General features: G+C 35.5%; 1 protein-coding gene across 2 annotated transcripts in view; it reads right to left on the bottom strand.

Moving 5' to 3' along the window:
- The window catches only part of MSRB3 (methionine sulfoxide reductase B3), a 294,311-nt gene that overhangs the window by 159,314 nt on the left and 107,297 nt on the right, over positions 1-27,700 (bottom strand). The gene's annotated exons all lie outside the window — the stretch shown is intronic.

Raw genomic sequence — 27,700 nt, 5'->3', positions numbered from 1 at the left:
GAGATACACAGTCTTAGATTAGAATGCAATTTTAAAGAAGTACTAAGCAAATAATGGAAATCCTTAGTATATGCTCAACTTTGCAACCTGCAAAAGTTAAAATCTGAAGAACAATATATTTTGTAAGAGTACAATTATTTTTTAAGAATAACCTTTTCCTCACATTTTAGATTACAGTTGCATTAGGGTTCTGTGTTTCATGAGACATTCTTAGACCGTCCAGTGGTTTTCTAGAGCATTCCCAAACTTAGAAAACTCTCTCTCCTCACTCTTTCTCTTGTCTTCAGAGTCACTGGGCATGGTCCCGCAGCACGATGAATCTACCATTGTGACATTTTCCAAAACACAATCAACTGGTCTAGCTGTTAACTTTTCAACTATTCCATGTCTCCTTAGAAGGCATTCTTTTTCAGTACTTAGTCTGGGTGGTTAAAAATGAAAAACTCCAAATATCCTTTTGTCTCCATCTTAATCTAATATCCTGGGGCAAGGGATCTGCAAAGCACACTGTCTTTCCATTTCTATGGTCAGGAGACTTGCTCACTTCACAGGAGAAATTCACAGAGCATCATTGCTCAGGCATCTCTAGGTAGCACCTTCTCTTAAATAGCATCTTGTTCCAATTTTCATTTATTCTAATGATTTTTAAAATATATGCACACTTTAAGAAACTCAATGGTAAGTGGACCATGATACTGCACAAATGTTTTGAGTGTACAATCAGGTTTTATGTTCAGTACTTATAGGCATGTTTTTACATTTCCCAAAAATGTGTCTGGAGTTACTGAACTGAAGCCTGCATCCCCCAAATGATGAAAGAGGTGCGATGTTGCTGAATTGCTGGTGCAACTTTTTTTTTCTTTTCACAAGCCAACTTTATTCCTACAGAAAGGAGGAAGCTGTTTAAGAACATGGTGGTTTGTGTTCATATACCTACTGAAAGAAAACAGAATGCAAACTTCAACAATATGATTTCCAGTTTTAAACAAAACAAATGAGCTCAGGCCAAGTTTTTACAAGAAACTCTCCCAAACTCCCTCATCTTCCATAATGCAAGAATATTGCTTTCATAATCAGTGATAGGTTTAACACCAAGAGTTTAAACACTTTCCACTTTCTTGATTTCAGTTCAAGATTGTTACAAATTGCCAGGAAAACCATAACCTTCCAGACTATAACATTTCATAAATACTAATTATGCTGACTAGCATTTTAAAGAAAACTCATCTCTCCCTATTTTCTAAATCCTCAAGAGAACTTGAATATATTCTAGGCTGTAATGTTTGGTTTACAATAATTACTTGACACATTTAGGTGTTCTTCTTTGTTCAATGACAGAAGTTCCAATTGATAGTGAAGGCAAGTTTAATGGTGATATTTGAGGGCACTGAAAAATAAAGTCATTTATCTATGAAAAGAAAGGAAACATTCTGTATTTTTCTTTTTCATCTTCCATGGCATAACTCATTTGATTGTAGTTTAAGGCAACTAATATTATGGGGGGGACACACTTGATTCAGTGGTAAACAGGTGAAGAGATTTAGGGGTTTTGTTGTTATTATTGTTTTAAATTTACCATAACACTACCTTACCCCAGCACAAACACATTTTCCTATTTCTAGAATTCAAAGTAGGTATGGAGAAATATATATACACATATATTTTCCCTCTATGCTATGCTGCATCTTATATTTACTTATCCTGTTCTAGTTGTCACACTAGATTTATAATTTATTTTCATGCTTTCCTCCCTTAGTAGGTGCTAAGCACATTGAAGGAGGAGTCAAAGTCGTCAAGCTGAGCGTTCACACTGCCTACTATCGTGTCCAGCACAAAGGCACAACTCAAATGTTTATTAAATTGATTTCCAGTTAGCCTTAAATAAGCAAGTGGGATGAGTAATTATAGTACATCACAGAGTCCCACAAGAAAGAGAAAGAATATAATCATATTCCTTTTTTCACTGCTCATTTCTCACTGCAGTATCTGACTTGGTTCAATCATTGCAATTAAGCCTCCCCATGTAGGTGGAGAAGTAGCCTTATTATGTATTCAGGATGGCAGAAACACGAAGTTCATCTAGGTCACTCATTTTAACAAGGTTTTGGTGGGGCGGAGAGGGACAGCAGAAGGATAAGCTACTTGCCAGGGTTACACAGGCTGTAAGTAGCAGAGCTAAATCTAGAAGCTGGGTATTTTGACTTTTGTCTAAGACTCTCTTCTTATGTTCCATTTTCTTCCTCAAAAAAAGGCTGAGAGAACTTTCATTTGAATACTCTGAAGGATGGAGATCACAGGCTTTAAGAAATAAGTTTACTGTCCTATCTCAATTAGTTGATAGTTTTCACTTTTGCACTTGGGGCCTCTGGGTGGAAGCAGATAATTAATGTTAAACAACACTGATTCTTTCACCTTGTAATGACCAAACTGTTCAAAGGAAAAGTCCAAGAATGTTGATAGAAATAATGTAATAATCTAGTTTGAGACATAATTTTTTTATTCATTTATCTAAAACAACCACAAAAGCTTAGAAACTTACCCTTAAGTAGTAACACTGAAAAAAACTGTCAATTATATTTGGAGTTTCCTAATTCTAACTCTTTCCTACTAATTATAAATCATTGTCTACCAAAGATTTTTAAAAGAGAAGAACTGCTTTCAAATGAGCTGTTAAACCATACCCCTATACATTTTGTCTAATCAAATGAAATACTTAAAGAATTTTCCAGAAGTCTATATTTAAGAAAAGGGGAGAGTGAGGTGGGGTAAAACAGAGTAGGGGTTCTCAAAAGAGTTCAGTGTTTCTGGGAAACTGCTGACACTTGAACAGTGTATCTGTTGTTTACCATGGCATTATTTAAACATTAGAAGAGACACTTTAAAAAAAACAAAAATCAAAATCAACAAAGACATTTTAAAACTACCCGAAATTCACAATGTCCCTTTGCACTGTCGAGGAAATGCAGTCTTCAAAATGGAATACTCAGTATGTCAACCCAAACACTGATTAGTGGAGATCAACAAGAGAAGCCATGTAGAAGACTTATAACCCTGGGTGACAGAACACATTTCAAAAGGGAATCATGGCTAACTTCACCGATAAAGTTAACAAAGAAGAATGCTGAGTTGCTTTGCTAGGTTTCTGAAAAAGTGAAGCTCTCTAGAAAGAGAATCTATCAGAAAGGTAAGTCCTTAATGACAATCAAACTAAGAAGGACCTTCCTTTGCCCAAGAATAAACTGTCTTGCAGCAGAGAAGCCACAGTGATGACAGCACTTTGAAAGCAGAATTCCCTCATCATGTGAAAGTATTTAAAGGAGGAACTCTCTTCACTGCTGTAAAAATCCTCAAAGGAAACCCTGCCCCCACTCCTAATAATAAGGAAAGTGCTTCAAAGGGTGATAGGCAAAGACTGAAGCAATCTGCCTCTTGTTGAGAAAATTATCTTGAGCAAAAGGGTGGGGGAAGGGGAGTGTGTTTATGTCAGTTTTGACATTAAAGAAAGATCATCCATCCTCCTTTCTCTGGGATTTTCCTTTTGGTCTTCTCATCTAACAAAACATTATTTGTTTTGGATGCATTCCGTGCACTTTTTAAAAGAAAAGTCATGTGAAAACCTGTATAAACAGAGTCGGCTCACCCCACCCCCAACACATCTCTTTGTTTCTATTTGATGAGATTGGATTGGGCCTATTATCATTTCATTTCAAAGAATATAAACTGTACTTTTTAGATGTTAGCCCATTATTACCAAGAATATCTTATTTTCAGTAAATAGGCTCACCCTTCAAAGAATTCCCATTTCCAGACAGCAGATAAATATAGCTACTACTACTGGAGCAGAAACGTTGGAATATGGCAGTTCTGCTTCAATTTTATTCAACCATAAGGCCACACTAACCTGCAGATATAATTTAATATTTCTCACATAATGCGCAGCAAATCCAGGATATGCTCACTTACATCTCTAAGAACAAGGGATCCAGATTAGTAGGAGTAGCTCCTTGGTGCTTGTTACCATTTATACCAGAATGGATTTTTTTTATATTGCAGTAAAAAGAATTATTCCCTCCCAACCCATAATGTAGCCTATAAAAGCTGCTCTGAGTCTACTTGAACCCACAATTGAACAGTGACACGGCTCTCCACAAGTAGGGTTCTGTTGACAAATTTTAAATGTTTCACTCCAACTGCCTCCTGAGAAAAACTTTCTCAGCTCTCTATCCCAACCCGTTCTTCCTTCTTTTCAAATATCAGTGAAACAAGTTGTTAAAATCGCAAAAGATTATAAGCAAGTTGAAGCCAATTCTATCTGTACCATGTCTAGAAAATGTGGCCCTCATTCTCCTATTCTTATTAATTTAACAAGGACTGCTATGTGGTTTCAAGTTCCCCTAATCCTTCCCCAGCCCCAAATAAACATTAGAAACCTCAGTAAATGAGCTACTAACCCATCAGGAGAACACAGTAGAAACTATTCATGAATAAGAATTTATTGAATTAAAAGGTAATTACAAATATTTTGTTACTTTTACAAATGTAAAATCAGTTTGAGCACAATGAATCCTAGTTAGGCTTGGGTGATGATTTAATAAGGATGATATATATATTTTGGCACAGTTTTGGTGAGGCAAGCTGGAGATCCAGATCCTTATTTCTGTGCATGTACCAGTTCTCATGGCTCTACAATTCTAGAGCAATGTTGCAAAATTTGAAGCTTTTGGTTTTTCTGCTGCTAAATGTTAACCTCAGAGATCACAATTTACCTTATTAGCTACCTCAAGATAAATAATAAAACTGTGTATGAAGAACCTCTGCTAAAAAGAATTGTTTGAAGCTTAGAGCCCTGATTCCTTGCCAAATTTTATTCACTCGAACTGACACTTCAAGTATAACTTTTATCTCATTTTAAAAAGGATAATTCTCTATTCCTCCTCAAGGACCCATTTGGTTGCAATAGTGTTCTAAAAGTTTAACTAGTAATCAACCAAATACATGTATGTAGTAGAAAATCAGTGCAAGATGGCTCATAATGAAATATTTTCTTTCAATTCCCCATGCCCACAGGTGACCATAATTCATAGGTTTTCTGTTTAATTCTAAAAAATATATGCTTATGCTGCTACCTCTTCATTGTTTCATTTTAAATCTGCACTGTCTAATAGTTACCAGCCACATGTCACCTAGAACAGCAGTCCCCAACCTTTTTGACACCAGGGACTGGTTGCATGGAAGACAATTTTTCCATGGGATGGGGAGTTGGGGAGGCATGGGGGGGGGCTCAGATGGAGATGCGAGCGGGAGGAGAGTGGCTGCAAATACAGATGAAGCTTTGTACACCCCCTGCCGTGCACCCCCCCTCAAGTTTCATGGAAGATAATTTTTCCACAGTGGAGGTGGGGAGAGCTCAGTGGCCTGGTCTATAACAGGCTGTGTATCAGTACCGGTCCACTGCCCAGAGGTTGAGGACCAAGAACGTTTCCGCCATAATTTCCACAGATATATAACATTTCCACCACTGGAAGTACTATTTTAGACATTATGAATTTATCTCTTTTTGTGAAAGATGAAGATTTAGTATCTATATCTACACTAAACTCTCCTCCTTCTTTCCAGATTTTGAGACTTATACTATGTTTAATCCCTTTAAAACTCATTTAGTGATGTCTGCCTCTTGAAATAGAAGTTTGTTTTGTTCACCACTGTATTTCCAACCAACTAAAATAGTGCCTGTCATAATACATAAAAGGTGTTCCCAAAAACTATCTGATAAATGAACAAATGAACATCCTGTAGTTTAAGACAAGACCACTGGATTCTCTACTCTGTAAGACGGTCTTGGCACCCTCACTCTCCCTCCACCTATCCTTTCCTCATTCTAATGGCCAACAGTAATGAAGCCTTCTGTGCTTTCTATAGATTCTAAGAGTTGAAAACAAGTAAACAACACGTGTATTATGCTATATATAACACTTGCTGCTTACTGCTAAACTAAAGAATGCTAGGATTATGCTTCCTTTTCCAGGGTCCAATTGTCATAAACCCAGGGCTAAAGTCAAATTTATTTTCCTTTTTACACTGCATCATCTGTTAAAAGGCATGCTACATTTCCTTTTATTTCTTGTTTGGATCATGATTTTATTATACAATTGTATAAACTTTTTCTGTATTTCAAAATTTTAACTTTTGGATTTTTAATTACAAGGCACATGCAAATATTCTGCATATAGATACAGAATGACATAATGGATATTATCTACCCAGTTATAAAAAATAACATTGTTTTCTATATTTGCTTCAGATTTCTCTCTCTCTCTCTTTCTCTAACAAAGTAAAATGTTACAGTTACAGCCAGATCTGCCTCTAACCTTCTCCTCTACTTTTATACCTCCTGGTGCCCCAAAGATAATTGTTTATGTACCATTTCCACACTTGTTTTGAATTATCTTTTATATATATCTACATCCAGAAAAATATATATAATGTTTTAAATGCTTAAATTTTTAATATAAAGGCATTATTACATTGCAAGTATCTTTTGGTAATTTTTTTTGACATTATTTTTGGTCTGTTGGTATTTTTTAAACAGCATCATCTTATTTTATAAATGAAATATATTCTTAGATATCTCTGAAAATATGAATTAGTTGGTTGTTTTAGTTTAGTTTTTCTATGATTTTCTAAAATATCTCTGCTCCCTCTGGAGCAATTGTTCTCCTCCTTTTGATTTTTTTCGTTCAAGCTTTTGGTTTCCTTCGTGTCTATGGTGATGTTAGACCAACAGTTCCTATTTAAAAATGAAGGCCTGAGTCAGTTATCCTACATGTCTATCAGGTATAGTATAGGTTTGTTTCCTCAGTAAGTTTTATTTCTGAATACAAAAGCTGTTCTAAAAAAAAAAAGCTTCCAGGGAGCTCTAAGAATGTGTCGTCTTTGGCTGCTGGTGCACAGTTTGTCCTGGGTTCCCTGAACACCTGAATGGGGTTTACTCTGGAGTATCAATGCCTCCATAGCAGCCCCAATTCTCCTAGACAGGCGTTTTAATATCTTAACAGAGCAGTCTACTAGACTTTTTTTGCTACCGGTAACTGATGATCTATCACTCTAAATATGAAGGTGAGAAAGATGTAAAATTGGTCCAGTTGTTCTTTAGACTTTCAATTAAGCACCTGCTGTCAGTCCCCCATTTTACTCTTGCTGAGCTCTGAGTCTCTTTGTAATTCCACTGAGCTTCTCTGCAACGACTCTTTTTTGTACATATTTTGGGCTGCAGCTTTCTTTAATCAGTCATACCCACTAATGCATTTCCACCCATTTTTTTTCTTGGAAAAATTGTTTAAACTTCCTTTTCTGCTCAAGACTCCCTACCCTACTCCAGTTCTCTTTGCAGTGGGTTTCTTCTTTTACTTCTCCTCCTCCTCTTTCTTCTTTTTCTTACTATATTTTAAAAGGGTCTCTTGGGAAAGAGGGAAAACAAACATGTATGCTCCGTCTATCATCTTAAACAAGGAGCTGAGATTTTTTTTTTTAATAAACTGCAGGCTTTAGTCTCTTGATCTAATATTTTATTTGAAGAGGCAACAGATTTTAGGCATCATCATTTTTCTACTTACCACATTACATTATTTTTTTACCTTACTGATAAACATACCAAAATCAATGTAAGGTTTAGCAACTCTAATCGGCTTAGATCTAACTCTGTGATTGAAAATTGATTATGAACTAACTGTATGAAATTAATACTTGTTTTTATTGTATTTTCAGTGCTACCTGAGTTAGAATTAGCAGATCAGAATGGTCTTCTCGATGACTGGTCCAGTGGAAAAAATTTTCTTAGACTACTTTTAATGTTTATATTTGATGTTTAATATGGTTTGAGAATTTATTGTTATCTCTGCACTCCTGCCATTGCACATAAAAGGACAAGTGTCCCCTAATATGCTGATGACATGATTTCAATTACTGCAAAAAAGAGTCCAAAGAGGCAAACTTGAGAGTCAAGACAAAGAGTTTAAGAGTAACTATAACAAAAAGAAAATCGTCGTTTTTGGCAAACATTCTCCCATGCTTCATTCAGCATTATTAAGTGGTCCTTGAAATAAAAATAATAATTAAAATACTTATCTTGAAAAGCAGGGAGTTTAGAACATATATGAAATTAGCATAAATCTATAGACTCTAAAAATTCATGAAGATATGAAATGCTAATAAAATTTAAATTTAGTTCAAGGATTAATTTTATTTTGGTTATCAATTACCTTGCTTTTTCATCTTGTTGTCAAGTAACCCAGTGGTTCCCAATAGAGAGGTACTGCCGTCAGGGGCATTTTAGATGATGTGATCATTGGGGGCCACCTGAAGGCTTTTAAGCAGCCTAGTTACATGATGAGATTTGTGTTTTAGGAAGATAGTTCTGGACGCAGGCTGAAGGGAGTAGGGATAAGAGGTAGTATGAAAAGAGGTAGTCAGATGGAAAACTATATACTGGAACAGAATTGATGAAGCTCTAAATGAAGACACGGTAATGGAATTGGAGAGCTGGGGAGAGATTATAGCATGATTAAGAGAACAGAATTCACTGATTGTAGTGACAGTGGGGCAGTGAAGGAGAAGGACAGTATCCAATTATTACTAAGTTTACAGCTTGTGTGACTAGCTGGATCACACTAGAAATATATTTTGCAGGGAAAATAATAAAATCAAAAACAAATTCTCCAGGCTATGAACTGGTGAATGTAAAGAGAAAAATTTACATTTCTCTTCTTTCGGCTCTTTTCTGAAGTTTGTGAAAACAGAGTGCTAGCAGGTTGCCTGCTAGTTTGGGAGAGAAATAGCAAAGAGAAGGGAGAGCTCAAAATTAATTTTTAGCTGTCATTAGAAAATTGGGTGATAAGGTCGCTCTAACAGAGAGAGTGAACAAAGACTACTATTTACCGTACTAGGCCTGGCAGAGAAGGAAGGTAAAATAGGCTGATGGCCACAGGGAAAACACAATGAGGTTTATGTTAAGATATTTGGAATCAGGGTGTCCCTATTACTCATCCCACCTTTCTGTGTTTTTTAAAGTGTTGAAAATGTCACAATACTACTTTTCTAATGGAATTTTTGCAATAAAATCAGTGATACAGAAATATTTAGACATGTTATAAAATCTTAAGCAGCACTCAAATGCCCCTGAGGACACTGAACAGAAGCTATATTTGAAGGAAGACTAAAATAATCTTCTTATTTTTAGTTTATTTTTAAGTTGTTTGTTGTTGTCTCTAATATCTTGTGGACTACCAAACTGAGATTCATGGGTGTAATACTTTAAATGACCATTGTAATCTGTTTTGCTTTTTGACACAAAGTAGGTGCTCAATAAATATGGTTGAAGAAATGATTCCATAGCATTAATTCTAGGTCAGGTGTCCATGTCAAACATGGTCACAGTACCCAGTATGTTCTCTTCAAACCATGTAGCATGGTTTGCAATTACTTATTTATAGGGGTAATTTTTGACTAACGTTTGCTTCTTTCACTAAGCACCATGAGACCATTATTGCTTTGTTTACTACTAAATCCTCAACACCAAGCTCATGGAAATATTTCTTGAATGAATTAATTAATAAAGAAAATATTTCATTTTTCATTATTTCACAATATTGGACTTAATTAAAAGACAATAATTTCCCACTTACAGTAGTCAAAATCATAGAGACAGAAAGGTGAATGGTGGTTCCTGGGGCTGGTGGGAAGGTGGAACAGGGCATTACTGTTTAATGGATACAGACTTTCAGTTCTACAAGATGAAGTTATGAAGTTGGATGGTGGTGATGGTTGCCCAACAATGCAAATGTATTTCACACCACTTAACTATACACTTAAAAATGGTTAAGATGGTAAATTTTATAATATGTGTATTTTACCACAATAAAAAAAAAATTAGAGAAAAAAAAAAAAGATGACAGCTGTCTGCAAGGCAGGAGAGAACTCTGACCAGGAACTAAATCAGTCAGCTTCTTGATCTTGGACTTCTCAGCCTCTAGAATTATGGGAAATAAATTCATTTAAAAAAAAAAAAAAAGATAATCACTTAGTCTGGATATGACTATCACTGGGCCAGCTGAAGAAAATTTTTAGAAACCAGGCAAAGAATTTCTACTATTTTGCTTTAGACAACTTTTTATAATTTTTAAAAAGTTTATAATTTTTAAAAAATTTTAATGTGCTTATTTTTTCAGCCTATCAAAAATAGTGCATCTCTTCAAAAATTATTACTAATAATTTCGGATGTACAAACCATGTAGCCTATTCACCCACGATCATTTCAGGCATTTGAATCTATTTAATGACAATATGACTGAGACTGTCAAGAACACTGGGGTGTCCTTTAGGCAGTGTGAACATCTGGTATCTATTCTCTTCAGAGATTAATAATGTAGCTGTACTGCAGCAGGCTTTACTAATTCCTTTGAGCCCTGCACAGCATTTTTAAATGGTTCCAAACACACAGGATCTTTAATTGGCATAGATTTCATCCACAGTTTTCTTGCAATCTCAAAATGTCTCAGAAACTCCTAAGCAGGAGTTGACAGGGGCAAGCTTCCCCCTTTCCCTTTGTGGAGGCAGCTATTAATAATATTTTTTCAGGTTCAATAAAATTACTGAACTCAAACCATTTCAACCAAATAACTGGAAAGGAGGCTTTATTTTCCCTGGCCTGAACACTGTCTCTTGCTACTTTAAATCACAGCTAATGTTTTAAAAAATATATCATACACATAAGTCAGTTGTAGACCTTTAGCATCAAAGGGTCTGACCAACATCACATGTAACAGCCTGACCTTTAGCCATAATTTCTAGGTGCCATTAAAAAATGTCTCTCAAAATGGTTTTAAATTTAGGGTTGACCTAGTAACCTTCATCCAAAAACATTCAACTTTAGATGATTATTTTATTTTGCTTCCAAAAGCTCTTCAGTCCAGTGAGGCATCCATTAGGAAGCTTCACAAGGAGTTTGAAGTTTGCTTAGAATTTATTAGCTACATCAGACAGGAAGATGGTGATTTGGGTTACTTGCTAAGCAAAGATTATTTACTATGTTTAACTGACCTTAAGAATACCAGGAGAAATACAGGATGGGGAAATCAAAGAAATACAGATTCTATTCTCAGTAACATGTAATTCAGGCTAAAAATGATTCCATGCAACTGTGGTCTAGAATTAGTTCTATTCACCATAAAGCATTACTTGCGATTGTAAGACTAATTATTACTTATATTTTTGGGTTGGTTACCTATCAAAAATTTTAGAGTAATTCCTCTCCTAAACATGTACCTAGTGGAAATTTAAGATTACTTCTAAACAGCAGTTATATCGCAAAATGCTTTTACTTATCTAAATACTCTCTTGACATTATTCACTAACTGAAATCTCTCCAAACTTCTGGATAGGCTTTATATCTTCATCTATTATATACTTTTAAGTGCTACAATCTGAAATAAAATATTTCCTTGTTTTCATAAATCTTCTATGATCCTTCACTGGTCTACATCACCTTTTTATGATGTGTCAAAACTTAGTTCACCTACTACAATTTAAATTTTAAAAATCTTTTTGAAAAAATATTTTGAAATAGAACACATTGCTCAGAAAAGCTATTAAAAACAAGTATTTTAGGACAAAAAATTGCTCAGAGTTGTTTACAAGACAAAAGATGTTTTGCCTTTATAGCACACACATGAAAAAACTGAAGCAATTTATCAAACACTGTACATTCCCTAATATATTACATTTTTTAATAGATTACATCAAAAAGGCATAAAGCAATCTACATCAAACCATGGCATATTCTGATTACTATCCCTTCTTTTTTAAATCCTTTAGGGAAATCTTTGCCAACACTCAATCCTCCTACTCTGCTCCTTTTCCATATATTTATCACTTTCTAATATACTGTCACTATTTATTTTGTTTTTTGTCTCATCTTTATTTCTAACTAAAATGTAAGCTCCATGAGGGCAGAGACAGTTGTTTGTTCCCAAACTCCTAAAGTAAATTTTGGTTGAATGAATTTTCTATATACTACTGTTATCTTGGAAATCTGAAATTTAAAGATAATACTTGCTTTGTTTTAAAAGTACACAGATACAAGTCTTTGTAATAGAATTAGTTATAGAATCTCTAGGTCACTTATTAATATTTATTGAAGATTTGGGCACCTGATGATAGTCTTCTCTAAGCACCAAACTCCTGCCCACATTCTAGGGGACCTCAATGAAGGTAACCCATTTAACATTCCTCATATCAACAGCTCTTTAAGTACCTCTGAGAGCTGAAACTAAGCCCGTGGAACCAAGTGATTTGAAAGTTTCCATTGTTTTGATGTTGACCACTGACCGGCTTAATGCATTATAAATGAGATACCATCAATGAAGAGAGCTGAATTTCAGATGGATAAATTCAGCTAAAGTGCTGGGGCACTGCACACACATATTAACATGGCACTAAACCTCTGTAATCAAAAAAATGAAATTTCACAAAATTCCAAGTATATCCACAATATGTTCCATCACCTACAGGTTGACGTATCACTTTGTCAGTTGTACAATAATATTTAAGCCCATGCCATGGATTACCATCTCCTGGCAGTATGCTGTGGGCACCTGTGAAATTTCTCTGATCTTTTCTAGTTCTGGTAGCATAAAATTTTGGAAGCTTTGGTCAGCATCCATAAACATAAAGCACTATAGCACTATTATAGCAGTATATAGTCTTTGATATTTGACTTCCTTTTAGTGTTAAAAAAAATTACAAAAGTCTCAGTCATGTATCACTAAATGGTAGCCAAAGTCATGGTCTAATGGGCTAGGTAAAAATTAATTTAAATTATATTTCCCATATTGGAAAAATCCCTTAGGGGAAATTTTATCAAGGTCTGGTGCTATATAGATTTTTTTTTTTTTTTTTTTGAGACAGAGTCTCACTTTGTTGCCCAGGCTAGAGTGAGTGCCGTGGCGTCAGCCTGGCTCACAGCAACCTCAATCTCCTGGGCTCAGCGATCCTACTGCCTCAGCCTCCCGAGTAGCTGGGACTACAGGCATGCGCCACCATGCCCGGCTAATTTTTTTTGTATATATATTTTTAGTTGGTCAGTTAAATTCTTTCTATTTTTGGTAGAGATGGGGTCTCGCTCAGGCTGGTTTCGAACTCCTGACCTTGAGCGATCCGCCCGCCTCGGCCTCCCAAAGTGCTAGGATTACAGGCGTGAGCCACCGCGCCCGGCCAGATTTTTATTAATAAAAATCATCTACTTTGACTTAAGGTGCAAACCAAGAGTCAGTATAACAACTCTTTGATCTTTAACAGTTTTGTTTTTTGTGCATCTTTATTTGTAATATCTCTTCCACACAAATAATTTTTACTTCTCAATTAATCTCAACTTTTCTCTTAGTTCCCCATATTGCCCTTGGTTTCTGGCCTCCATGATATCTTAATGTTATCACTTTTTAAATGCCTTGTTGCTTTTAAAAAATGTCCTATATGCACATTTATTAACCATATACAAATGCATAAATGTGAATATATCATAAATACTTTAATTATAACCTTTTTTTCTCTTCTTTCTTGGCCTCCTTCCCCCTACCATAGGAAACCTATGTTAAATTTATTAAGGATTCTACCACATTTTTATCCATGTTCACATAGCCATACAAAATCATAAGTATAAACACAAAAATGTAAGTGTTCCAGTAGTTGCATAATATCCCACTGTGCAACCATGTCCCAAATGACAGGAATGACTTTGTTTCCAATCGTTTTTGCTCTATGAAACATATGGCAATAATGTCTTTGCACATACACTCTTACATCTGGTGGAATTTTTCTTCCTATGGGATAGATTCTTAGGAATAGGGTGTTGCTAGGCCAAAGGGTAAATGTATTTTTGCATTTAACACATATTTCTAGATGGCTTTCCAAAACAAATATAGTAGAATACTCTTTTCTCTATTTTGTCATCAACAATAGGAGTTGAAACTTTTAAAAATTTCTAGGAAATTACTGCTAGTAGTTCATTTAAGCAAAATTTATATTTCATTGACTACCTATAAGGCAGAGAGCTCTTAATGTTTGTTGGCTATTTGAGTTTGCTCTTCTGGAACTTGCACTTTCATATTTTTTGTCCTTTTTCTATTGGGTTATTTGTTGTTTTCTTCTTAATTGGCAACAGTTCTTTGTATTAATATATTGTAGATATTAATTACTGGCCTCTGCATTATAATTATTCTTCTATATCTATTGTTTCTGTGTTTGACTTTAAGATTGTTTTTTACTCAAATATGTCTATCCCTTTCTTTTGCAATTTCTGGGCTATAAGCCTTGGTTAAGAAGAGCTCCCTGCACCTGGACTATACACATGGTATCCTATATTTTCATGCAGAATTTCTGTTTTGTTTGCATTTAGATCTTAATTCATCTGAAATTTCTTTAAGTACATGGCATAATATTTCAATTTTATTTTCTTTCAAATGGAGCAATTGGGCTATCAACAAATTTTAAATTGTCCATTCTTCACTGAGTTGAAATACCATGTTTTTAAATTGTCATTTACACTGGCATCTATGAGGGGTCTTCAGAAAGTTCATTAAAATGAATATTAAGAAAAAACTATTCATGGATTTCAAAATTTTTGGCATCAAAATAAACTCATACTAACTTGTAACACACCTGAACAGAATCCAGTTTGAGGCACTAAAAAGGATAAGACAGTAGTTTGAAAAGATCGCCTATCAGAGCAACATAAATTCTGCTAAAATTGAAGCAAGAACAAACATCAAATTTATGATAAAGCTTGGGTGAAAGAATTGTAAACTTATTAATGTTTTATGAAAAGATTATGGGGGCAATGCCCACCAAAAATCAGCAGTTTACAAGTGGTTATTAACTCCTTTTAAGAAGGGTTGAGATGATGTTGAAGATGAAGACTGCAGTGACAGACCACCCACAACAAATTTGCCAGGAAAAAATTAATCTTGTTCATGCCCTAACTGAAGAGGACCAATGATTAACAGCAGAAACAATAACCAACACCACAGACATCTCAATGAGTTCAGCTTATACAATTCTGATTGAAAAATTAGAGTTAAACAAACTTTCCACTTGATGGGTATGCCAAAACTGCTGTGCCCAGGTCAGCTGCAGAGAAGAGCAGCACTTTCAATGGAAATTTTAAATAAGTGGGATCAAGATCCTGAAGCATTTCTTCAAAGAATTTTAACAAGAGCTGAAACATGGCTTTACCAGTACAATCCTGAAGATAAAGCACAATCAAAGCAATGGCTACCAAGTGGCTCCACCAAAACAAAAGCAGACAAGAGCAAAGGTCATAGAAACAGGCTTTTTTTTGGGGGGGGGGTGTTCAAAGCATTTTGTTTACTGACTTTCTGGAGGGCCAAAGAATGATATCTGCTCACCATGAGAGTGTTTTGAGAAAGTTAGCCAAAACTTCAGTAAAAAAATGCTCAGGTAAGCTTCACCAGAGAGCCCTTCATGACAACAATGCTCCTGCTCATCAGACAAGGGTAATTTTCCAAGAGTTTCCATGGGAAATCATTAGGCATCTGTCCTGATTTGGCTCCTTCTGATATCTTTTGTTTCCTCATCTTAAAAAAAATCCCTAAAAGGTACCCACTTTTCTTCAGTTGGTAACATGAAAAAGACTGCATTGAGGTGATTAAATTTCCACAACCCTCAGCTTTTTAGGGATGGACTAAATGGCTAGTATTGCTTATAAAAGTGCCTTCAACTTGATGGAGCTTATGTGGAGAAATACAGCTTCTATTTTTTATTTTTACCTTTTAATTCCATATTTTCCATGAACTTTTTGAAGTCCCCTTATATTTATAGATCCTTTAGTCTGTTCTACTGATCTATTTGCTTATTTCTGTGCCAATATAATTTTATTATTGTGGCTTCATAGAATGTTCTCCTATCAGGAAAGGCAATTATCTACTTACTGTTTTTCTTTTTCATAGATATTTCTGCTCTAGTTTCTTTTCCTTAATCAGATTTACTGTGTGTTAATCTATTTTACTGAAGTTTCAAAGAACCAATTTTGTATTCATTTATTCTTTCTACTATTGTTTAATGTTTTTTGTTTCATTAATTTGAGCTTTTACACTTATTCCATCTTCCTAGCATTTTTATTGTTCTTTTTAATAAAATTCTTTATTTTTCATCTTATTTTTCCTTTAATAATGAAGGTATTCAATGTTACAAATTGTCCTCTTAGTGTTCACTGTATCTCATAGAGAAAGATATCTATTTCTTATTTTATTATATTACATATGGCCTATAAAAATCTCTACTTTAAAATACTTATTAAGATTTTCCTTGTGGCCAAATACATGACATATTTTTTAATGTTCCACGTAAATACAAATTTATATTTTTACTTGAAGAATTTTTTCATTTGAAAGATATTTTATATATGTATATTAAGTCAAGTTGACTATATTATTTGGCCATTCTATATCCTTTCTTAATTTTGATTACTCATATGTCTCAATCTGAAAGAGCTATACCAAAGTTATTCACTATAACTATTTTTAAATCAAATTTTCTTTCACTTCTAAGATTCTGATTCATACATTTATTATGTTATTTTATACATATAGGTTTATAATTGCTCTATAGTCTTCATAAATAATGCCCTTTATTATCACATAATTCCCCTCTTTATCCTTTTACACTTAGCTTGAATTGCACTTGGTCTGATATTAATATTGCCATTTCTACTTTCTTTTTTGTTTGCCTTGGTCTAGTATCATTTTTTTTAATTATAATTTCTCTTTAAATTTTTTTAATCTTTCTTTTTGCTACACCTTGATGTCTTGTGATATTCAAAGTCTAGTATCTTTTAATAATCAGTATTGCTTTATACTCTGTTTCCTATAAGTAGCAAATAGATAGAATTTAACCCAATCTCTGTCTTTTAGTGGGAGAATTAAGTCCATTCATATTTGTTTTAACAAGTGACATATCTATCTTTCTTTCACCCTATTTTGCATTTATTCATTTTATATTGTGCTTTTCCTTTTGTTTCTGCTGTTTGGATCAAATTCCTATTCATTCTCCCCCCCCCCCACTCCCTTATTAACTCACTTTCCTTTTCTCTGTGCTCACAAACACAGAATTATCCATTATTATTTGAAAATTAGATACCATTACGTCCACAATGACCCATTGTTTTCCATATCAAGATGCTATATTCTTCCATTCCTACTTCCATTTCTTCCCACTCAGGTAAGATAAAGCCTTTAGAAAACTTCATTTTTCTCCTTTCTGCCCTTCCTCTCACCATCTATGGATGTTATTCTGCCATCTTCCATCTTCCAGGGTTGCAAATGAGAAATCTAACATTAATCAGATACTTCTTCTCTTGTAAATTTGGAAGTTTATAAGATTTTCTCTTTATCCTTAAAGTTCAGCAATATCTTATTAGTAGGCTTTATGTATGTGCCCATATTCCTTCATTAATCCTACGTGGAATTTTGTGCCTATTCAATCCACAGACTTTAGATTTTCTTTAGATAAGAAAACTAAAACATCTATTACTTGCATGGTAAGCCTCCTGGATCTATCTAAGAAAGATCTATATTCCACGTCTCTTGATTTTTCTTTCATGATTTGTACCTCTTTGTGGTTCTGCTCTGTGCTTTGAGATATTTCTTCCAATTGACCTTCTATAGAAGGCAACATATCTGGGACTCAGCAGTGGCTTCCTTCAATTGATTTACTGAATTGTTTAGTTGGAAGATCATGATATTTTCAAATCTCTAAAACACTTTTTGGGGACTGGACATGAAGGAAAGGAATAAATCTTCCCTTAGTATCTTCTTAGTCAGATCCTAGTCTACCTTATCTTACAGAAATTCTCAAAATTTAAAAAAATGTTTTACATTCCTTTGATTATTTTAATTAGGATATAGGAGAATAGGAAAGAAAGATGTTTTTTCATCTTGCTATGTACCTCAAAGTCTAACTTGCCCCCTTTTAATTTCTAGTTATAATGATTTTAAGAAATTCTTACATAAAACTTTAACAAATAGCTACTATTAAATAAAAATGAAGATAAATAATGTTAGATAACATATATATTTAATGTTAGATAACAAAATATATTTTGTATGTATTATTATTGTGGTAAAATATGCATGACATAAAATTTACCAGTGTAGCCATTTTTAGTTACACAGTTCAACAGCATTAAGTACATTCACATCCTTGTGCAACCATTACCACCATGCATCTCCAGATTATTTTCATCTTCTCAAACTGGTAATTAGTACCCATTAAGCAATAACTCCCCAGACTTCCTCCCTTAAGTCCCTGGTAATTGCTATTCTGTCTTTCTGTCTATGAATTTGACCATTCCAGGTAACTCATATAAGTAGAATTATAAATATTTGTACTGTTGTGTCTGGCTTACTTTTCCTGGCATAATATTTTCAAAGTTTATCCATACTGTGACATGTATCAGAATTTCATTCCTTTTTAAGACTGGATATATTCCATTGTATGCATATGCCACATTTTGTTTCTCCATTCTCCCATCAATGGACATTGGAATTATTTCACCTTTTGGCTATTGTGAATAATGCTGCTATGAACAATAAAGTACAAGCATCTGTTCAAGTCCCTGCTTTCAATTCTTTTGGGTGTATACCTACAAGTGGAATTGCTGGATCACATGGTAATTCTCTGTTTAATTTTTTAAGGAACTGCCACACTATTTTTCATATTGGATGCACCATTTTACATTCTCACCAGTAATATATGAAGATTCCAATTTTTCCACATCCTCTCTAATACTTATTATTTTCTGTGTTTTCTTAAATAGTAGCTATCTTAAAGGACCCAGAATATATTTTTAATGAGTCATTCTCATATTCACAAATTCTTTTATTTCAAATTCACATAAGAAAGAATGAGGGAGAAATATTTATCTGGAGAAAGACCTTTTCCACTGTATGAAAATACACTGGTAATCTAACATGTGGCCATAGCATCATTAGCAAAAAGCTCACAGCAATTAAGTCATCACTGATTGACACATATCTGCCTCTAAATGCTCTAAGAACTAACTGCTCTATTAGCAAAAAAAAACTATTTAAAAGGCTATACAAGGGGATGACAGGGGATAAGGGAAGAAATTGGGGACAGGTTGCAATGGAGACATCTTGTTCCTATCTTCACCTGCTAAAAAGGCAAGTCAATTCATTTACCTTAGTCAGGATTAAATAGATAGTGGAGGATACAGATAAAGAAGGGAATTAACTCCTAGCTCTCTGGGAGGCCGAGGCGGGCGGATCGCTCGAGGTCGGGAGTTCGAAACCAGCCTGAGCAAGAGCGAGACCCCGTCTCTACTATAAATAGAAAGAAACTAATTGGCCAACTAATATATATAGAAAAAATTAGCCGGGCATGGTGGCTCATGCCTGTAGTCCCAGCTACTTGGGAGGCTGAGACAGAAGGATCGCTTGAGCCCAGGAGTTTGAGGATGCTGTGAGCTAGGCTGACGCCACGGCACTCACTCTAGCCTAGGCAACAAAGCAAGACTCTGTCTCAAAAAAAAAAAAAAAAAAAAAAAAAGAAGGGAATTAACTGCTTTAAATGTCAGCTTGTGTTAACATTTATATCTCTAAATCCCCATTACAACTCTCTTATTTTATTGTGGAACCATCAAGTTTTTTTTCCTTCTTTTCTTATTTTGGAATTCATTCACCTTTCCTTACCACAAAATTTTTCTGTGCCGGAATCTGGTTCTTTTCTCAAGGGTTTAAACTTTCAGCTTGTTATAAACAGCATCATGCAATAATAATGTGTGCTACATTCCAAAGACTTATATTTTCTCAATATATGTGAATAGCAAGTAATTATCGCATTGGTTTTTATCTACTCCCAAAATAAATAATATACTAATCAGCCAACTAAAGCACTAACTTGGTACATATATCCTTTAGTGATTTATAGACAAAATCTCTTCTTTTATTAATTTAAAAATTTGGGGTAGAATTTTAGATTTGTTCTGAAAGACACCAAACATACTGAAATTCTTAGTAATCAACTTCTGAATAATTTGTTAGTGTTGATGTTCTACCAGCCTTACAATTTTTTTCGTCCCATGCTAGATGAATCTTGGCAAACAGCATATCCAGACTTAGACTTCAGTCTCTTCTGTGCATGCTCAGCTGCCATTTATGATCAGAGCACAAGCATTATCTTTTAAAACACACAAAGACATGCACAGGCAGATGAAGCACTTCACTTAAGTGAAGTGTGTATTATAATAATCACTAGGAATTTCTGAAACTTGCATGTCAAAAAATATCATCTTCATTTCCCTGGACCTCTCAAACAGGAACACACAGGATTCTGGCAGCTTTCTACTATAACCTGACTTTGACCTTCATCAAAAAGAACTCAAAAAAGAAAGAAAGAAAGAAAAGAAGAACTGAAGAATAAGCAGGAGGAGGAAGACAAAGAGGAGGAGGAGAAGGGAAAAGGATATCCTAAGTCCTTTCTCATCAATAGTTAAATGGTCCGATATATTTGTAACTTTATCTCCTTTTCCTTTACACTAAGTGAGTGATGAAAACCTGATGGGACAGGCGAGCAACAGACTAACATCAAATCACTGGGGTTACTCACAGAAACAGACAAAAACAGGCTTCAGTAGGCACAAAGAGATTAATGCTGAGAACTGCATAGGCAGCAAGTGAAAACATCTCCATCACAAGAGGAAGAGGTTAAAAAGTTTAAGAAAATTTCTGAATAAAATTACTAGGACTAAGGCAGTGAAAGGGATTAATTTTTCAATTTTCTTGAAAAACAGGAGTCAACCTGTGACCCGGCTCCCCAGGTATTACATGCAGGCCTCAAGAATATAGTCATTTAGGAAGTAACTGCTTCAAGGAGTCCAGCTAAAACTACAAAGACGTGAAATTCCATTCAGACACAGGAAATTCTTTGGGGAATAAAAGAATTTTATGACTCATAAGATGAAAATCTCCTGAATACTCACTAAAGTAATCTAATGAAGTACTGTCACCAGGAAAGGAGTTTGATGAATTTATGTGTTATGCAGGAAAATTTTAAGGAAAACAGGAAATTGAATAAACTTAAACCTGTATTCATCTGTAATTTTTCCTCTCAGAGTAAAACTAACTTTAAGGGCACCAGACTTTCCTATATAATATGGCATTCTATAGAATGCCACATTTTTAACTTCTAGAATTTTAAGTAAAATTTCATATCCATAAGAAAAACTAGAACAAGTCAGCCCAGGAGTAGGTCCAGGATTCAAATGTGGGTCATTTTGAAGGTTCTTAATCTTCAACATTAACACAATTTGAAAGAAGCTATAAGAGTTGAAACTAAAGGCTTGCAACAGATACCAACATAAAGAGAAAGAAGATGATCGAGATTTTTCTGGGAAATTAACAAACAACAAAAATTAGAGATGGCATAGTTTTCCTAACTTTTAGATGATGCTTAAACATAGGAGAAATTCAATACCAAGGAGTCTACCCTGACCTTAAAATTTTTTCCATTTCTCTCTAATTTAATTCTAACTAAAAATTTTGCCTATTCTATATGAAACTCCCTTCTGGTAACAGGTTGTAAAAATAGAGCAAGCAATGAAAGCCCTCTGTTTAATCTTTCCCAGGGACAAATATGGTGTAATATACAATATGTAACTACGAGTTAGATTGCAAATTGCTTTTATTTAATTTAGTCTAGTGCTTAGCTTCACCTCTGAAATATCAGTCTGCATCCTTCTATTTTGGTTTCATTCTGTAGTCCACTTAAAACAGTAAATGTTTACATTAAAAGGACAAGAGAATGTGTGATGTATTTTAACTGTCAAAAGTGTTGTGAACAGCAGCAGCTGGAAGAAGAATGTGTAGTCCACTTCCCTGTTATCTTGAAGCCTTTTAGATTCTTCAAATTAGCAGTTATAACCTTCAGTCCTCAGAAAGGAGGGAAGAAAGGGAGGGAAGGAGGGAGCAAAAGAAGGAGAAAGAAAGAAAAGCAAGCAGGAAGAAAGGCAACTCAGTTGCCATCTCTGAAAAAATATAGTAAAATTTCCAGAATTCATGTGTGGTCTTTGCATTTGGATTCTACACTAACTTTCTGCTAGTGCAAGGAATGAATTGATTACTGGAAATGGCGATTTTTCTTTCATTTTTTTAAGGTCCCTGATCATATGGAGACAAAAACTAGGAGCAAATGAAAGGAGTTGCTTCCTGTGCATTACATAGAGATCTGTGTGAACCATGCTTACCCATTCTTCTGCAATCATCTTTTGCATCATCCTGAATTCATTAGGCTATGGCTGTTGTTAGAGGACTACCCAGAAGACCAAACGCTGAAAATAAGTTGCTTCCTTTAAAGTTTCCAGATCTGGTGAAATTTCACTAATAAAACTGATGAGAGAAATGTATAACACTTTTACTGTTATTGCAGTGGTTTCAGGCCCAGTGGAAACATGGCTGGAGAGAAATGGAGCCTAAGGCTATGTTAAAGGATAAAGACAATATATGTATAATTAGACTTCAGATTTGACATATTCAATTCAAGAAATGTCTGAAGTTGGACAATAGCCTACATGCTCCAACTCTTGCCTGTTTCTCCAAACACATCTCAGAACTCTCTCCCTCATTGTGCTTCAACCACATTGGTCTTCTTTCAGTTTCTCAGACATATCAAGTACTGGCTTTCTCTTCTGCTTTGAACACTCCTCCCCAAGTTCTTTGTATGGTTGTTTTCTCATACTTTAGACCTAGCTCAAATATCACCTCCTCAGTGAGGCTTTCCCTGAAATCCTTATCTAAATTAGCACCTCCTCCCGCCCACCCACCACCACCATTCCCTATCATGTGATCCTGTTTCTTCCATAGCTCCTATCAGATGTCATTCTGTTTATTTGTTTCCTTGTTTAGTATCTCCTTATGAGCCGGAGACCTGCCTGTCTGCATACTACTGAATCTCCTGTTCCTAAAGCAGTAAATATTTACTAAATGGATGTGCTTAAAACTCTACTAGAAGAATAAAACAACATGAATTTATATTTATATCTCACCCTCAAAAATCTTATAAAGAGAATGAAAAATGGTAAGTGGTCATAATACAGTATGATAATTGTTTTATAAGGGATATATAAGTCTAGTAGAAAGAAATCTTACATCTGTCTTATAGGGGGGGAAGTATTCCAAGGAAGGGGTCTCCATGTGTACAGGCAGAGAAACAACCATAACAGCACAGAATATCTGGGGGAATTAGTTCAGGTTTTCCAAAATATAAATTGCTACGGGTGGGAGTGGGGAGAAGAGGAATTAAACTTGGACAGAGAGGGGTTCGGGTCGTGAAAGCCTTCCATGGCATGCAAAGGGTGTAATATTTCATCCCGTAGTCATCTGGAATCAGAGGGGCTACATGATCAGATGTGCTAGTGCCCAAAATCTCTTACTTCTTCTTTGTAATCTTCTTTTTAAAACTCATACACTTTGGGAAGGACCTGAGTCTATACTGCACCACATATACTCAGCGCCTAGCCCATTAGAGCAGGTGATGATAGGTGTTTAAAAGAATGAATGGATAACAGGGACATCACCACAATGGCAAAGCAGGAGATTCCAGCTTTCATTCCCCATAAAAAACAAATAAACAAACAAAAAAACATAGATACCTATCTACAAACAAAATATCCCAGAGAGGTCCCAAGATCCCATTAAAGACTCTACAGCAATACAGTGGATCAAAAAAAAAAAAAAAAAAAAAAGGAGACTATTCACATAGAAAGGATCACTGGTAAGATCAGCATACCTGAGATGCCAGGAGACAGCCAGGAACAAAGAAGAATGGCAGAGGCTATCTGTATCAGCCACATGGGGAATCACTATGGTCCCCAGCAGCCTGCTCTGCTGAGGACACCATAATCTTTTGCCACTGAGTTAACAAATAGGCATTCCTGCCAGGGAACCCCAGAGAGGGAAACATGGCTACACCACCCCTCTCCAACCCTAGAAGTGGCTGCTGTTGATCTGCTTCAGGAAAGGAGCCACTTCTCCCAGTACTGTTTGTGCTACAACCCTGGAACTATGGCCACTTCATGAGTGTCTACACTCCAGACCCAGGCTCTCTGGTTGCACTGGGCTCATCCACATCTCAGGCACTTAAAGCCATCATCACAGCAAGTGAGCTGGCACTCCAGACCCTGGAGCCAAGCTCTTGCAGTGCATAGCTGTGCTTCAGACACTGCCTCAGGCACCACAGAAAGCTAGGCCCTGCCTTGAGCCCCAAACCACTGTAATACTGTGCATATCTGTGCCCCAGTTCTTGGCTTTCCAGCTACTTTACATTGCATACTATTACCAATGTGGCAGTGGGGGCACCTGCACACCAGGTGCCAGTGCCATTACCACTGCAGATCCCAGAGCCATAGTGCTTCTACATGTGCCCCTGTTTCAGGCCTCAGCTCCATGGCTTTGCCATGGGCACCACTCATCAGACACTAGTGCCACGACAAACTGCAGGCCAGCAAGCCAAACTCAGTGTCGAGAGGGATCCCCTCAGCCACAACTTCCTCAGTGGGAGAAAAAAAAAAAAAAAAAATCAAAAGAACTTTAACAGCCATCGCCATTTAGCCATCAAAGACCCCAAACCCTTGCTGTCACTGCAGACATCCACGGCATCAGCCACTGAGTATCCTGCAATCGTCCTCAACAACAGCCTCAGCTGACAGAGCTGCACAGACACTGCACAGCCGCACCTTCATTGGTGCCAGAACTGTTGCACCCCCGCCCCCTACCCAGCAAGTGTTCTATAAGAGACTAACTTCAATTTTCAGGACATGCATAGATTGAAAATGAAAGTGTGGAAAAAATATATTCCATACAAATGGAAACTAAAAGACAGCATAGGTAGCTATTTTTATATCGGATAAAACAGACTAACAGTCAAAAACCTGTAAAATGACACAATGAAAATCATTTCATAATGATAAAAAAGTCAATTCATCAAGAGCATATAACAATTATAAACATAAATGCAACTAACATCAGATGACCTAAATATATAAAGTACATATTAATATATCTGAAGGGTGAGAGAGATTGCAATACAATAATAACAGTGGACTTCAATATCCCAATTTAGACAAGGGACAGAGCATCCAGACAGAAAATCATTAAGGAAATATTGGACTCAAACTACATTTTAGACCAAATGGACCTAACAGAGATATAAAGAACATTCCATTCTAAAGCAGCAAAATATACATTCTTCTCAAGCACATATGGAACATTCTCTAGGATAGAGCATGTGCTAGTCCACAAAACAAGTCTTGACAAATTTAAGAAGACTGAAATCATACCAAGTATCTCATCCCACCACTATGATATGAACCAAAAATCAATAACAGAAGGAATTTCAGAAAATTCACCAAAATGTGGAAATTAACCAGCATGCTCCTAAACAACCAAAGGGTCAAAGAAGAAATTAAAAGTAAAATTTAAAAATATCTCAAGACAAAAAAAATAGAAACACAACATATCAAAATTTATGAGATGCAGCACAAGCAGTTGTAAGAGGGAAGTTTATAACAATAAATGTGTACATCAAAAAAGAAGATCTCAAATAAACAACCTAACATTACACCTCAAAGAACTAGAACAAAAAAAAACAAACTAAGCCCAAAGTCAGCAGAAGGAAGGAAATAATAAAGATCATGGCAGAAATCAATTAAATAGAAACTAGAAAAGCAATAGAAAATATCAATGAAACTGAGTTGGTTTTCTGAAAATATAAACAAGATCAACAAATGTTCAGATAGACTAAGTAAGAAAAAAGAGAAAATTCAAATAAAATCAAAAATGAGAAAGGACACATTAAAACAGATACCACAGAATTACAAAGGATCATAGAAGTCTACTATGAATAATTATATGCAAAAATATTGAATAATCTAGAAATCTAGATTATAATAATCTAGAATAAATTCCTGGACACATACAACCTACAACCATGAAGAAATAGAAAATCTGTACAGACCAATAATAAGTAATGAGATTGGATCAGTAATTAAAAAGTCTCCCATCAAAGAAAAACCCAGGACCTGATTTGCTTCACTGCTGAATTCTACCAAACATTTAAAGAGCTATTAATATCAACCTTTCTCAAACCCTTCCAAAAAAGTGAAGAGGAGCAGGCCGGGCGCTGTGGCTCACGCCTGTAATCCTAGCTCTTGGGAGGCTGAGGTGGGCAGATTGCTCAAGGTCAGGAGTTCAAAACCAGCCTGAGCAAGAGCGAGACCCCGTCTCTACTATAAATAGAAAGAAATTAATTGGCCAACTGATATATATATATATATATAAAAAATTAGCTGGGCATGATGGCACATGCCTGTAGTCCCAGCTACTCAGGAGGCTGAGGCAGGAGGATCGCTTGAGCCTAGGAGTTTGAGGTTGCTGTGAGCTAGGCTGACGCCACGGCACTCACTCTAGCCTGGACAACAAAGTGAGACTCTGTCTCAAAAAAAAAAAAAAAAAGTGAAGAGGAGGGAATACTTCCAAACTCATTTATGAAGACACCATTACCCCAATATCAAAGCCAAACAAGACACTTCAAGAAATGAAAACTACAAGCCAATATCCCTAATGAACACAGATGTAAAAATCCTCAACAAAATGGTAACAAGCCAGATTCGACAGCACATTGAAAAGATCATTCACCATGACCAAGTGAAATCTATCCCTTGGATGCAAGGACTGTTCAACATATGTAAATCAATAAATATGATATACCACATTAACATAATGAATGACAAAAACCATATGATAATCTCAATAGATGCAGAAAAAGCACTGGACAAAAGTCAACATTCTTTCACAAGAAAAACTCTCAACAAATTAGATATAGTAGGAATGTACCTCAACACAATAAAGGCCACATAGCACAATCTTATAGCTAATGTCATACTGAAAGGTGAAAAGTTGAAAGCTTTTCCTCTAAGTTCAGGAACAAGACAAGGATGCCTACTCTTTCTGCTTCTATTCAACAGAGGACTGGAAGTCCTAGCCAGAGCAAGTAGGCAAGAAAAATAAAAATAAAAAGCACATAAATTGGAAAGGAAGAAGTAAAACTGTCACTGTTTGCAGATGACATGATCACCTAAAGATACCACCAAAACCCTACTAGAATTAATAAGCAAATTCAGCAAAGTAGCAAGATAATAAATAAACATATAAAATCAATAGTATTTCTATACATAAACAATGAACTATACAGAAAAGAAATCAAGAAAACTATCCCATTTACAATAGCATTAAAAAAATAAAATGCTTAGGAATGAATTTAAGGAGATGAAACATCTGTACACTGAAAACTATAAAACATTGATTAAAAAATTGAAGATGAGGCCGGGCGCTGTGGCTCACGCCTGTAATCCTAGCTCTTGGGAGGCCGAGGCGGGCGGATTGCTCAAGGTCAGGAGTTCGAAACCAGCCTGAGCAAGAGCGAGACCCCGTCTCTACCATAAATAGAAAGAAATTAATTGGCCAACTGATATATATATATATATATATAAAAAAATTAGCCGGGCATGGTGGCGCATGCCTGTAGTCCCAGCTACCCGGGAGGCTGAGGCAGAAGGATC

This window comes from Microcebus murinus, chromosome 10 (assembly GCF_040939455.1).
Source record: "Microcebus murinus isolate Inina chromosome 10, M.murinus_Inina_mat1.0, whole genome shotgun sequence".
Taxonomy (NCBI): domain Eukaryota; kingdom Metazoa; phylum Chordata; class Mammalia; order Primates; family Cheirogaleidae; genus Microcebus; species Microcebus murinus.
The sequence above is the reverse complement of the archived record's forward strand: the minus strand, read 5'-3'. Positions and strand labels throughout refer to the sequence as shown.